Raw genomic sequence first — 15,103 nt, 5'->3', positions numbered from 1 at the left:
TTTCTGTAACTAAGAGTTTCACCCACAGCAGCTCTGCCTAAGAGAATCCTATTTTAAAGCAGCAAACATGCAATCAGATGGCTTAATGCAATAAAAAGTGGAGTGGTGTGGGGAAAGGGGGAGGTGAGAGAGACAGCGCGCAAGAGCAGATGCCTGACTCCTGCTGTCTGCAGACACTTTGAAACACAACCCTGCGTTTTTATGGAAACTCTGAATGTTGGAGAAGGGTGAACATGGTTTTCATTCTCATAAATGTTTTTCCAGCATGCAATACTCTTCGGGCTCATTCCTTCTCCAGGGAGACGGTTCTGATTTCAAAGAACATTCACATTCCCTCCACCCCAGACCACCCCACTCCAACCTCAAAGAGCTTTCTCTGGAAAAAATATTTTAAAGACTGTTTTACCTTTTCTAGCGTTTTCCCTTCTTTCTTCTTTTTCCCCTTTTAATTCTTTAAGCTTCTTTTTTTTTTTTCTTTTTTCTTTTTCTTTTTCCCAGCAGCAGCCAAAGGCTTCTCTCTCCCCCTCAGTCCTGCGGGTGTCAGAAAGTTTCCAGGCTGAAGGTTTACGTTGCCTTCCTCAATAACCTTCTTCTGTCAGACCCAGGCAGCGCTGGACCTAGAGGCTATGCTAAAAAGTCTCCTTTCAGGAAGTGAGCAGTAATAAGAGAGAGGCTCGGAGGCAGCATGTATAGGGGCTGCTCAAAAAAATAGAAACTTTGCTCAGGAATTTTGCCAGGATTATCCAAAAAAATCCCAAACCCACAAGGCTGTAAAAGTCCCGCCCTGACTGCTGACATCAGTGCAGAAGGCAGGTCTTGACTGCAACAGTATAAAACTAATCAGCTAAACCCTCTGCAAAGGAGCAGGCAGCGATCCTCCCAGGCAGACCCGGCTGCTCACAGAGCCCCAAAGGCAATGCAGGCCAGGGCCTCGACAGCTCCCTGGCCGATAAAACATCCCTATAAAAGCAGTAAAGCACAGGGGTCACGCTGACAGCGGCACATGGTAGACAGAACAGATAAAACAAGCCAGGATTTCCCCTCCCCCACCCCCCCCCCAAAAAAAAATAAGATTCCCATCCTTCATTATAACTAGCTTTCAAAATGCTTTTAAAAATCCAGCACATCTGATGAAACTGCCTTAACAACAGCTGTGCTCTATAGCACAATTAGGTATTGGCTTTGAATTTAAAAAAGCCCTCAAGAATTTGTTAGTGTTTTAAGAAGTCCATTCCCTCCCAAGTTACATCATTTTCGCCCTGTTGGCTCCTGTGATGCATAATTTCTCTTGTTCTGCTGCCACTGTGGAGTGTCCCACAGAGGACAATACATTTCTAAAGAACAGAATAAACACTGCAAATAATAAAATACTGCTTGTTTAAAAACAAAGCCCTCTCAGGACACATGAAACAATAACCAACAATAAAGGGCAGGCACTCATTTCTTTCTTCTGTCTGAAGTCTTCCTTGAAATCAGAAAGAATTTGTAAAGCCTTGGCAAAGAGAATTACCTGGCCATCCTGCAAATACAAAAACCAACCCTTCCCAACTGCCCTGCTTCTCTCTGGATAGAGAAGGGCCCTGGGAAGGACACGGGGAAAGGACTGCAGCATCAGATAGCAGAGCCCCAACCTGAGCCCCTCTCTGGGTCAGACAAACCCCAAAACCCTCCCCCCAGGGAGCCTTTTGGCATGAGAGGATTTGCATGAAAGGCAAGAGGGTGGAAAGCAGCAGGGGAAGGTATAAGCCAAGTCTACATGTGTACAGAGCCAAAGCCACAGGATCTGGCCCTAAGGGCAGACCTCTGCAGCCATAGCTTGTGGGGAGGGTGCTGGGTGCCACCCAGGCTGACCCAGGGCAGGCCGGTGAGCACACAGCCGTTAGATGGGAACGGAGGACAGGGAAAGCCACAGAGTCAGACCCAAGGCCTGGCCAGCCCTGTGCCTAATCTGATACTGGTCACAGGATGCTTGAGCAAAAGGATTAAGAAAAAAAATCAAGAAGCCATCAGTCCTTTTTTTGCAGTATATCCTCCCATACCCTCTGCTATCAGCAAGCGCAGGGCTGCACCAGAGGCGGAGGCTGTATCCTCACACTTCACAGACATAATGCATTTTCTTCCACTGGCTGAAGCCCTCTGAAATCCACTTCTGGGACAGAGCAGCAGCATGATCTGAGCAGGAGATGCCCTGGAAGAAGTCATGCTCCAGCACCTTCCTTCACCTTCAAGGAGCATGTGGCCACAAGCCAGAAGTGCAGCTGCAGGAACTGGAATCCGACGTCTACCTGTCCCAGGATCCTGCCTCGGATGGTGGCCACCCCGAGCTCCTGCCCGTGCAGCCAGGGCACCGCAGAACAGGAGCAAGGGCCACTCCTCATCACAGCCGCTCACGCTGGAAGGGCCTGGCTCTCTCCGCTTGAAAACGGAGTTCAAAGGGACTGCAATTGTTGGGCTGGATTTTTGGCCACTTCCCTGGTTGGGTGGAAAGATTGGTTTCCTTCCTCCGCAGGCCGCACTAGCCATTGTCTGAGCCCCCACAGCACGTACAAAAAAGAGCAGCTAAACAAAATATTTGGGGTTTAATTGAATGGTGCCGCTTCTGGCCAAGGAAAAACTAATTGCTCAAAGCATGGCCTGGTGCCATCCTAAGGGCTTTCTGTCTGCTGAGGCTTGTCTCCAAATACACTCAGTGTGTAATTAAGAGGGACTGAGGCTGCAAACACCCATCTTCCCTGCTCTGTGTTACCTGCCCCTCTCCCTCTTCCAGGCGGGTGGTCTCCTCACCCGGGGCTGCAGTCCCTCCTAGACACTGAACACAGCGCTAGAGCCTCCTGACACACAAGGACAAACAACCAGATCCCGTGCGTGTGCCTGGAGCAAAAGCCTCCACAGGACTGTACCTGAGAACAATACAGCCCTACAGATCTCGTCCTCAGACCAGGCCACGTCAAGTCCTCAGCTCAAGAATTAATCTTAACTGGGCTCCAGCTTGGGCCTGCCTCTGGAGGGGTGATGGAGTCACCACAAAGCTGCACACATCTTCCCAAGCCAAGGCCTCAATCACAAGCACGAGAGACTAGAAAGTGGAGAAGGGTAAAGGGACAAGATTAACAACAGAGGGGACATGAGACCCTGCCTGAAACAAGAGTTTCAGGGGCAACCGACAGCAACTACAATTTGCCTCCAGCATCAAGCAGTGACAAGCAGCTGCTCCCTCCTTCTAGGATGAGGAGTTGAGGTTGCATTTCCAGGAGGTGCCTGAAATCCTCTCTCCACAGCTCCCCTGCATCCTCCCTCACCCTGAGGGTGGAGAGGAGCCCTCTGCTCAGCAGAGCTGCAGGACCCTGGCCCCAAGGCTCAGCAGCCCAGGGACACTGCACCCTCGTGTGGCTACACCGGGCAGAGGCTGCACGCTCCAATCCTGCGAGGTCCAGGCTCAGCACCATGCAGGTAGAAACCCCTGCAGGGATGCTGCACCCAACCCAGAAGAAACAAAGAGCAATGCCTGCAGACAAACACAGCACGTCGCTTCTGGATGATGCTGGCTGATGCCCAAGTGCATCCAGCACACCCAGCTGCAGCACCAGTTTGCATGACACTCAGAGGCCAGTGTTCATTTTAAGGCTTGTAAGGCTGCCATTAAAGCACATAAGAGATGATGCTGAGGCCTGACGGGGTCATTTTGTATAACTATTTTGTACATAAAACAAAAATAAAAAACTCTTGCTACGTCTAAACTGCAGGGCCTGGGCAGAGTTCCCAGCTCTGGCTCTACATCACAGCCTGGCCCCATGTCCATGTTGGGACTAGCTACTTGGCCACAGACTAATCCTTTTTATGTTTGTACAGTACCTAACACAACAACGCTCCATTCGGTCTTTTAGCTACTGCTGTAATAAACAAACTGCTCTGCTTTATTTGTAGCCCAAATACTGCAGGTTGAGAACCTACAAGTAAAACCAGCTGTAAACAAATGTTTCTGATTTTCCACTAGTGTGGAAACATGCAAACTAATTGCTCAACAGTGAAAAACAGTTTAATTAACCCCAGGTGTTAGATAAAATTGGGTTGGTGTCTCCCAAACTTGTCACTTCAGCTTGAACGAGCCACTGCTAGATTTGAAAGCAAAGCCGAAAAAAAAATTACCAAGATTATTACACAATGCCTAAAAACTTTGTGAGTGTTCTGGGCAAAGGACAAGTGTGCTAGTGAGCCTTGTTGAGTGCTCAGGAGCAAGATCTCTGTTCACATTGCAAAGGTGTGTGTTGGGACACCACATTTTCACACTTTTAAACTGCCTAGGTGACTCATCTTCCATCTCAGGATCTCACTTTGTGCCTGCAACCACCTTTAATATCAATTTCTGAGTAAACATCAAGTACAGCCCCATGCCAAAAATATAAACAAAGTGCTCCTCGAGGGGATTTGTCCATGAAATGCCATACAGTCAAATAATGCAAAATGCAAGCTATCCTTGAGCATATGTAATCCTACCACAACATTTTTTTTCCAGCCTTCAACATCAGCAACCTCAGCCTGCTACAATTACAGCCCCAGTCCTGACTTCTTCTACAACGCAGTCTTCCACCTGCACCACTGAGACATTTTGGGGATTCTCCATCCATGCATCTGTTGGAGAACCTCTTTGCTTTCAAGCACTCAAGTCACAGTTCTGCAGCACTTCTTCCCGGTCACCCATGGTTTGGCATCAAACTCCAACTCTTAACCCATTTCTCCCAGCCTAATGAGCTGTCAAGTGGTAATGATCAGTTTATCGTGGCTGGTGATGAAACATTATTTCCTTCTGGAATGGGAGGCATGCCCTTGAGGAACAGCTGAAAGCCCTTCCAAGAGAAAACTGCATTTGGTAGGACTGGTGTTGGATGGTTCCCAGCTGTTAGTCTTGTGGCTGTTTTGGCACTACAAACAGTTAATTGGCAAGCTGAGCAGAAAAAACAGCCTAGGAGAAGCTTCTTGGGTTCCTGAGACTAGGTCTTGACCATCACACAGCATCACTACAAAGAAGCCCTGAACAAAGGGCCTCTCATCCTGGGCTGGATGTGAACAACAGAGAGGCTAAGCTCTCCTGACCACCTCACGACTTCCAAGGGACGTACCATGGCATGGCAGAGATGGGCTCATGCAAAAGGGCTCACTTCCCAAGGAACATCTGTTCAACAGGCAAGCAGAAAGCTGTACTGCCAAGGTAACGTCTTCGCTCAACACGTCTAAACAAAACCTGATCTTCACCACCTTCCTCTGATCTGTATTCTCCCATAGAAGACCTGGCACTGAGAAGGTCTCAGAGCTCTCTCACTCTTCAAGGTTACACAGCTTTTATTTTCTCTTCTTTCCTTTCCTGTGCAACAAGGAAATAGGTCACGTTTCAAAGAAACCAGTTAACGGAGGTTAGCAAATGCCAGACAGCTCACTGGATGGTGTGGCCTGTTCCTCTCCTATCTCCCAAAATCAAGACGTTTCTCACTTGCCAGAGAACATTTTTCCCCTCCTTTCCTTTCTCTCTTCAAAACTGCCGCAGCGAAGCCCTGACAAGACGTTTTGCCCATCTATAAGCCAGGTAAGACATACTTTTCTGCTGTCAGTATCTTCGGTAGCTGTTGCACGACATGGCTGCTTTGTTCCTCGCTGCACACCCCTTAGCAGCGTGAGGGGAGATCCCCTGAAATGCTGGTGTCAATAGGCCCAGCTTAATTCATTGTGAAATTGCTCTAGTCTTTCTACTGACTGCTCCAACAGCATAGGAAAAGACCGGTGTGATGTTAGGGGGCATTGTTCTCTTTTTGGAGTTGGGGCATTTAGATCAGAATATAAAATAGCTTACAGGCAAATACTCGGGGTCAACCGATCTTTATCTCTGGACACAATGTCAGAATTTGTCTCATCTGGAATCTTCTTGTTAAACTGACTGTGAGCCTAAGTGGCAATGTGGGAAGACTTGGGGTCTTTGGAACCTGCTGAATAATGCTCCAAATAATCGAGGAGGGCTTCAGGGATTTCCTACTGACAAATACAACAGCAAATATACTCAAAAAGAGAGAGAGGCTTCTACCAAATTCACATTTGCTTCTCTTAATTTCTTTGCCATTTCATCTGTTATTGCTCTGCATTTTTATGTGAAAACAGGCACAATTCCAAGTCCCATCAGTTCAAGCACAGTCCATGGTGTGATGGAATAAACTAGAACAAAGGAAAGTTGAGGTTAAGCCTCAGAAAACATTTCCTAATAGGCAGATCTATGGAATACACGCTGCCGAGATGTAAGGGAAACCCATCACATGGGCAGAACTGTAGAGGCAACTGCAGAAGGGAAGGGATCAGGCTCCCTCACTGGCAGTGGGATGAACAAACAGAACTATGAGGTTCTGCTTTCTGACATTTATAGCTTTTGTATTTGCAACCTTTCATTACCATTTTTCCCCTTGAGCAGAGAAAGGGGCCCAAGTCCTAGTAGAGCTTGCTGATGCTCCCAGGAATACAACTTCTTAAACATGGATGACACCATAGCAGTATTAGAAGACACATACAAATAAATGCATGTGGGTTTTAACAACAACAAAAAAAAAGGTTCCAATTGAAACCTTAATCAGAAAGAGGGTTTCTTGAGAACTCTCAGATAACAGGGATTATGCTGCAGTCCTTGTGCTGCCCTCTAAAGCAAGAGACTTCACATGGAGCAGAAAACCTTTGAAACACAAGGCTTTGTGCATGACCTAAGTCCACTGAAACAGCTAAAGGAAGCTTGGCTTGAGCAGTTAAAGCCTGAGAGGTCAGAAGGGGCAACAGGTATGTTAGTTGAGCCAAGCTTTTATTCCAGAAACCCTCAGCAGGTGGGACCAGCAGCACAAAAGCAGAGATGCCAAGGACACCAATGAGATGAATTTTCTCCACCTCTGATGACTCTGTGGGTCTGAGCTGAGTAACAGGACTAGGTACAGAAAGATGTGAAACAGCTGTTAGTAGGGCAATGCAGAAAATGACTATTTCCCACCCTCCAGAGAAGTACACAACTTATCAATTTAAAGCCTCGCAACCTTTGTTTAGCGCATGCTTTCCCAGGAGTCACTGCTAACTCACATGGTAGCATTAGATGGGCTATATCAAACATACTAGGTTCAGAATTAAAATACCTTTTATTCCTTTCCTTACCAGGAGTGCAGGAACAGGTATTTTTAAGTGGTTTTAACCACTGAATGATGCTAACTTATGCTCATAATATCCCCAGAGGTGTCAGGAAAGGCCTTGCTGGGTCTAGTATTGAATGGGCAAGGACAGGCTGGAAAGAGCTCAGAACAGACAACAGATACCAGGGGCTATGATGGAGAACACGGGCAGCTTTCTGCAAACTCCATACAGAGCCAGGAAGCAGAAAGCTGTAGCCACTCTAAGGGAGGTAGGCAGGATAAAGCATAAACTATGGTGTTACGATAACTTTACTTCCTAAAATCCCATTCAAGTGACTGGAACAAAAAGCCCTTTCCGTTATTAAAGTAACTGAAAAGCCCTGTGCAGGCCTAGTCCAATACTTCTGTACCTCAGCTCTACACTTGGAAAACAGAGATAACAAGCTGCCTGTTAGTAGTGCATTTCAACACTCAGAACAGACCTTTTCACATAGGAAATGACTGATTGTGAACGTAAACTTCCATTACCACTTGCAAGTCACACGCTTTGCTCAAATGCATGCTGGTCACGTGCAAACACATACCTACGCTTCAGAGCTGATATGCTCTTGTAAAAACAGCTGAACTAGTGAAGTCCAAGTCCAACTTCCCCCTGACTCCAGAAGCATTCATTTTTCTCTTCAAAATTTCTTCAGGAATGTCTTATCACCTTGTAGCCCTGTGCAGTCTGAACTGTTTAATCCTCTTAAAATGTAAGAAAGGAATGGTCTCACTCTACTCTGAAATAGCGTTCAAAGACATCCTGAGCAGTGCTAAAGCAAAATTTGCCCTCCTGCTTTGATGAAGATGTATTGAGGCCTAGAAGCTCACCCCCAGGACAATATTTTAAACATGCTGCTCACTATGGCTTTAGAAAATGAGCTGGATCTTGCAGAATTCCTCTCATGCTTGCAGATTAGGTTTCAAGCTCAGATTCATCTTTTGCCCTTCAAAACTCAGAAACGCTGCTCAGTTAACCTTTGCTGTTGAGTTGGAGGTGACTGTTAGGCTCTGAGCTGTCATTTTATTTTATCTGGTCAAGCAGTGGAACAAGCTGCCCTGTGGTGGAAGTAGTGGAGTCCCCATCCCTGGAGGTATTTAAGAGATTTGTGGACGTGGCAGAGGGACATGATTTAGTGATGGGACTCACTAGGTCAAGACAATGGTTGGACTGGATGATCCTGAAGGTATTTTCCAATCTAGATGATTCTGCGATTTGCCCAGTTTATAACCTTAAGCCAGGAGCTGCCCATGCAGTGCCCTTGGCTCAAATCAGACAAAGCACAGTTTGCCTGTGCTCTGGCCCTTTTCTACAGATCTGGGAAGGCATGCCCTATGGTGTTAAATCTGCCCTTAGCAATACAAGAATCATCTCCCACTTCCCTGTAGCTACTTTAGTGAGCAGCAAGTGCCAAAGTGTAAGTGCTGGGGCCTTAAGTTCAACACCTAACAGAGCATTTTCAAAAGGTCTTGGAAAAGCATGGCCCCAAACTGCTTTTGAGTACTGACTGCCATCCTCTCCCGATTCATACCTGGGCAGCTTTGCTCAAGACCTAGTTTCATAAGCCACAGGACCGAAGCCTCTTAGGCCAGCCTGCATAACAGCCTTTGTCTTCCAACAGGATTGGGGTGCCTGAATTTCTGTAATTCTGCTGATCAATGCCTACCTGTGCGATAGCATATTCACAGCACAGAGATACCCCAGCTGACTTGAGCACTGGAAGCCCCAGGCTGCGGTCATCTGTAGTGCGATCCTACTGCAGTTAATCCCGTTTCTGGTGACCAAGCTTCTCCAAAGACCACTGCCCCATGCAAAACGATTGTGCCCTGCTACATGCACGTGAAGCTCTCACCCCCTTTGGGGGCAGCAGGTATTAAAGGCAGCCACAGCTAAGCACTGCTCTGTGCCCATGGCTGGACCCTGCATGAGGTGAGCCATCGATTCACCCAGGATCTGCAGCAGGATCTCTGGAACCCAGGGATCCTTTGCAACTATGCTGTGCTTTGACACGACTCCCAAGCATGCATAAAAACATCGGCACAAGACTGCAGAGCTAGTCTGGACCTGAAGGGATGACAGGAGGCTTATGAATCTCTTGCAGCTGATGACAGAATTAGTTTAGCAGGGACAACTGCACACAAGCCACACAGCACGAATGCTGCAGAAGTTGAATCTTTTAGGCAGGGCCTGTTGCTTGTACCTTGGCACATAGGACATACGTAGCTCTTTATTCTGAAGGATCCTAAAGTACACCAGAAAGCAATCACTTCATCTTCTTGGTGACACTGAGGGGAAAACACGATGCAGTTGTTAAGGTGAGTTAATGACTCAAACAGATTTAGGGAGTCTGGAACAGTAAATGGGGTAAAAAGCTTCAGATAATGCTGTATTTTTCTGAAAATTCCACAGGATCTTAAAGCAGCACAAGAAATTTCTTTTCTGAACCTCATTGGCCAAAATAAAGCATGCATAGAGATAATGAACTGACTGTATTTTTCCAAGACCCATCCTTGTTCATTTAGATATAGTGTGCTTACTGTGGTAGGCAGCATAACACTACAGCAAGTGTGTGACTTGGCAGAACTGCAGTCCAGGGCATTACTGTGGTATGAGCTCTTCTGTCTGCCTTGTATTCATCAGCAGGAGAGGGATCATAAATTTCATCCCTTATCTGCCCAGAAAAATAAAACCGAAAGATGGCATGTGGATGCAGAGCACATTCAGGATCCAACAAAGGCACATTTTCAAGGCCCAAAATGTGTACTGTCCTTGGCAAAACCTGGGGTAAAGCCTGTGAATGGGCAGGGAAGATCCTGGCTGTTAGGGGAATTTCTTACTACCTGCCAGACTTTCCAGCAGAGAGTACTGATGCATAGCAAGGTTACAAAGGAGATGAGCAATTTTAAAGTTTTCTTGTATGCAAACTGAGAAAGTTATACACTGCAAGAGTTAAACACCAAAGCAGAACATTGTGCCTTCTATTTTGTCCACAGCAAGGCTTGGCAGGGCTGCTCAGTATTCCACCAGCACTGCAGCAGGATTTTGAGGATTTGTCCTATTTATTTGACAAAAGTCACTCCCCCATAGCACTGTTCCCATAGCTGCTGCTGTCACCTATTAATAACAAACTGACAGAAAAGTAAATGATAGAGACAAAGCTCAAGAGATACCAGACCCATCGCCTACCAGTCATTGACTCAAGTTCAAACTAGCATTCCAGAGGAAGTCCTTCTGCATCTGAGATGCCCAACACAACCAATTTTTGCCCAGATTTTCTCTCGTTCAAGTTTTTGGCCAATAAGAGAATAACACTTCAAGGATTTAACTGATTATAATATTCATCTGGGCTATGTATTTACGCTTCTGAAAACTGAAAAGCTTCTACATAATGGATTCTACTGACAGATTATTTAAACAGTTATGGACAGGTTGGGTCAATTAAGAACAGATTAGTCAGTTTTTTGTTGCTCATGGGCTATCCTGCTCCTACCTGCCTCTTCACCTCATCAGAAAACTCCCAGTGCACATCTCTGGAGCAGAACCATACCTAAAAAATTGTTGACATCTGCAAGGCAGATGGAAAATAGAAAGATATTTTGAGTAAAAATCATGACCCTCTTCCCCTTAGATGTTTGCACAGATCCTGAAGATTATAGGTGCAGATGTACACATATGGCTTGCCCCTCTTCTCTTATCTGAAGAGATTACAATCTGTCATGCACAGAGCTAGAAGGCAGAGGTGAAAGTACGCCCCACAGCTATTACTTAACAACTACAGCCTTATTAAATTAATACAGCCCTAGGGAGCAGTGTGAGACTATGCATACTTCTCTAGGCCAGTGGAAGAATCTCTCTCCCCAGTCCTGCATCAGATGTTCAAGGTCCTGCAGCCATCATCACGTCAAGTTAAAAAGGACGGATTGATGTCAGCAAGGGTCCTGCTGCAGCCGGAAGCGGTACAGACAGGCACAGCAGACTCCACTGCTGTGCTGAGCTGTGAAAGGAGCCAGCTAATACTGCCCCAAGGAACATAATTTTGATGGAGGAACAGACAAGAGCCTAGAGGAATGCCCTACAGTCACAGGGAAATGGGGAGATAGGTGCCAGAGGCACAGGCAGAACTTTCCAGGGTGTTCAGCTCTCCAAAGTCATGCTACAAGGGTGGGCTTAAACAGCACTAGGTTGTTCTGAGAACTCAGCTGGACCCATGCAGGGCACAACATGCCCTGCACAGCTGTCAGCGTCCTGGCTCCCCTGGGACCTGCAAGGGTTTGCACTCTTTCTTCTGGGACTGCCAAAGAAAAGCCTCTTTGCAACTAATTGTTGCTGCTGTGACCCACCCACTATGAACCAGGCTGTGAGACCAGCAACAATTCTGCCAGCAGCACCCCAACGGCTGCTGGACAGGAACATCCGGCCTGTCCCACCACAGCTGGATGCAATCCAGCGACCTGGAGAGCTCTGTAGCACAAAGCCCTGTCCCTGGACCATAATGTTGTCCTTGGAGAATCTGTTTTGATGGGTTATTAGCATCCCATAGCAGAAGTAACCGGCATGTTCTGCTGACAAGGGGAGGCTGCAAGAGAGTGAAGCAGAAGCTGAGCAATCAAAAGGTTTTCCAGAAGACAGTGTTACCCTCTGCTGCTCATCCCAGGGTCTTGTGTTCAGGGACAAGAGAATGGTGTTTGTATGTTTAACTACAAAGGTTCAAAGTAAGCTTGCCTCGTGGAAAAGTTATGGGAAATGGTGCATTTTGCCCATGGTAAAAAGCAGGGACTAAGCACAGGTAGATATTAATATAACCTCCCATCGATAGCACAGAAAGAACAAAAGCTAAGAACTTATGAGACCATGGAGAAAGAGCTATTTTTTCACCTCAGTAGCCATGTAGCTGATCAGTTAGCCACATTAAAAAAAAGTGCAGGAGAACAGTAAATATTGTCCTTATAATAGTCTAGTGACCAAGCAGAAGACTTCATTCTTACTTCTGACACTGATGTTCAACAGAAGACCAAAAACATCAACAGTGGAAGCAAAATGTTTCTGCATTCAGTGTTTCTGTATTCCATGGAGCCTTGGCTGAACTAGAAGTTACATTGGCCAGAGAAAGGAATTGAAAGTGCAATTTTCCCTGAATGGAACTCAGAATTGCAGAAGTTAGATATGGGAAAGTCCTATTAGCTCATCCTGGTTTCTTCCTGCCTGTAGATGATTGTTCCCTACTACAGTACTGATCCAGTGTTAAGTGACTAGGAATGGGACTTCCACTGTTCTCCCTGGAGACACTGTTCCACATCCTGATGGATTGTATTAGGAAATGTTTCTCATGAATCAGTGGAAAGTCTGGTTATCTTCTCCTTTATCCCCATATCTTATCAGTTCCAAAGAGCTGTACTCATTAGCACATCAGTCAAGCCCTTCACTTATTGCTCCATCCCAAACTTGGAATGTTTACAACACTTCCAGTATCAAAACACCTCCCGGACTAAGTAACCTCAATAGTGTCAAGGTGCCAGAATCATGTTCACTACTGGTACTGAATCACATGGGTGGGTTTGGGGTTTTTGTTTGGTTTTGCTAGTGGTTGATTTTTTTTTAAAGCTACAGTAACTTTGTTCTGATCTGTTCCATGTAAATGAAACTCATCTTTTTATATCTGAGAAGTAGTGAGTGCACTCAGTGCTCTGCCAGCCTCTTCCCCACCAGCCACTCTACTTACAGTAATATTTTGTTCATAAAAGCAAGCGCTAGGGCTGCAGTGCCAGTGGCAAACACCAGCTGCCCAACACACTCATTTGGTCATGTTTGGATCTGCTGCTAGCCCCCTCTGCTTGGGCTTTCAAAATTAGATTGAGAAACCTCACTGACTCATGGCCATTTGAGAGCCCATGGCACTTACTGCAAGCACAGAGAAGTTGCTTTGGTGTCTAAGCCAAGTTCTGAGTTTAACATTTATGCTCTGCCTGCCTAAATCCCCTCTAGCAGAGCTATGTAAGGTAGTCTCCCGTTTTAACATACTATTGTGTCAGCACTGAGGAGCAGAGTTACAGGGCAGCTTGAGCACACTGAAGCCTTCCTCCCAGCTAATGTTCAGGGCATCAACGCACACTACTGATGCAGCACCACTACGACCTACTATTCGACTACCACTATTGGCTTTACTGCTCACTACTCTGCTCCCCGTTCTCTGCCTCCCGTCCTGACAGGGACTTCAGGCTCTAGCGATGGCTTCAGAGCAGGACTATAAAAGTATGATTCTGAAGTGCCTCATATGCATAGAGATACTGTCCAAAGTAAGAATACCTTAAAAATATAGCTTGTATTATAGACCAAGGAGAAGCCAGGCAGTTTTGGATGGACCAGTGCAAAACAGAAGACCAACAGATGTCTGATAATATCTACAATGTTAAACGGTCCCATTACGAAAGCAGAGGCAAACGGATGATCAGTATAGAGAGGACACAGTAACTGTCGCCTCTCAAAAACCAAAGGCAGCAAGATTAAAGAACTGAAACCAGGTCATCAGATCAGCCTTAGCCTGCATACATGCCCAATGCAATGCACTTTCACTGAATCAACAGGTTTTAACCCATTTGAGAAAAAACTCTAGCTGGAGGCTGGCCAGCAGGTGGGTGAGCCCCCCCCCATGTTATTCCCAGACAACTTGCCTCCCTCCCCAGGATAGCCGATAATCCAGTACCCTACCAAGTAGGGCACAAAGTCGACACCCATCAGGGAGGGATTGCAGCCTAGCGGCCGCAGAGCCCTGCACACCAGGAGTAAAGGAACAAGACTTCGGAGCTCTTCACCTGACCTGATGGTAATTGCACACACAACTCCTCTCTCCTGTTTCCCTGTCTCTTCTCCATCTTTTCTGCCCTGAAAAACTCAGGAGGTAACAGCTGCACACTCATATGTAGCACAGACAGCAGCTGTGATCTTCCAAGGAATCTGTAGGTACTGCAAAAAAAATGCTCCTAAACTAAGCTCAACAATAATACTTACCTTTAAATGACAAACCCGAAGCATTAATGCAGATGGTTTTTATGTAGAAAGAGACACCAGGCTCCACCCTGGGTCCTTTTGCAGTTGGAAATGGAGTTGTCAGACGCTTCACCGCTGGGAGCCATGAGAGGGGCAGAGGTGAGGGCACATTGTTCAGAGCAGCATTGAACCTGCTCAGCAGGTTCCAGTCCTTCCAGGAAAGGTACCTGCTCAGAACCATCGGAAGGACCCAAGCCAGTGCAGAACATGAGAAACATTTCCAAAAATATCCATCATGGCCAATGCCCTCACACCACTGCAGCTTAAAGCCTTGTCACGCCTGCAGCGTCACCTTTACTGCATCCTGCTAAGGGCTGTGCCACCAGCAGTACTGCCAAGGAATGACTTAAGCCACAGGCTAGCTGCAAATTGCTTATATAAATCTCATTTAACCTTTCTTCAGCCTGCTGCTCCCCACATGCTCTGTACTGGAAAGCTCTAGGACCACAATGCTGCAATAAGCTTTTATTTCAGCAAAATCCTTTTGAGGTAATGCAGTGAGGCCAGGTAGAAGCAAGCAACATAACAGTTCTCAATATATGCATGTTTTATTGCATTACTGCAGTTTGCTTTTACTGGCTCCATGAAAGCATCTGCTATACCAAAAACCGGAGAATCCTGCTGGAGTACCAGCTCCTCACTCCAGTTAGTTGTCAACCTCAGCTCCACCTGGGTGGCAGGTAAACGTAGGGACAAGTTCTGTGCTCACTCATCCTTAGGACATCTTGACATCATTTGCTTAGACATGATGACCCATAGCTGAGTTACCAGACCACAAAAGCACTCAGAAATACCAGGCAGTGAACAATGTACTGTGTTTAACTATGTTAGACCCTAATTAAAAGCTGTTCAGGATGAGTGGGTCCAGGGCCAGAAG

At 46.4% G+C, this 15,103-nt stretch overlaps 2 protein-coding genes across 4 annotated transcripts in view; one reads left to right on the top strand and one right to left on the bottom strand.

The window, feature by feature from the left end:
* ADAMTS10 (ADAM metallopeptidase with thrombospondin type 1 motif 10) overlaps positions 1-15,103 on the bottom strand; it is a 72,848-nt gene that overhangs the window by 52,876 nt on the left and 4,869 nt on the right. Inside the window, exon 1 of one of the 3 annotated variants that reach the window (XM_040537185.1) lies at positions 407-971. The exons of the other annotated variants lie outside the window; for them this stretch is intronic. The gene's annotated coding sequence lies outside the window, so the exon portion shown is untranslated. Of the gene's footprint in view, positions 1-406; positions 972-15,103 lie in introns of those variants that run through there. 3 annotated transcript variants of the gene reach the window in all.
* Positions 3,240-15,103, top strand: part of LOC121059953 (tyrosine-protein kinase ZAP-70) — a 31,293-nt gene continuing 19,429 nt past the window's right edge. Inside the window, exon 1 of the mRNA XM_040537188.1 lies at positions 3,240-5,578. The gene's annotated coding sequence lies outside the window, so the exon portion shown is untranslated. The remainder of the gene's footprint in view (positions 5,579-15,103) is intronic.

The sequence above is a fragment of the Cygnus olor genome, chromosome 26 (genome assembly GCF_009769625.2).
Source record: "Cygnus olor isolate bCygOlo1 chromosome 26, bCygOlo1.pri.v2, whole genome shotgun sequence".
Taxonomy (NCBI): Eukaryota; Metazoa; Chordata; class Aves; order Anseriformes; family Anatidae; genus Cygnus; species Cygnus olor.
This window is presented reverse-complemented; position numbering and strand designations above follow the sequence as displayed.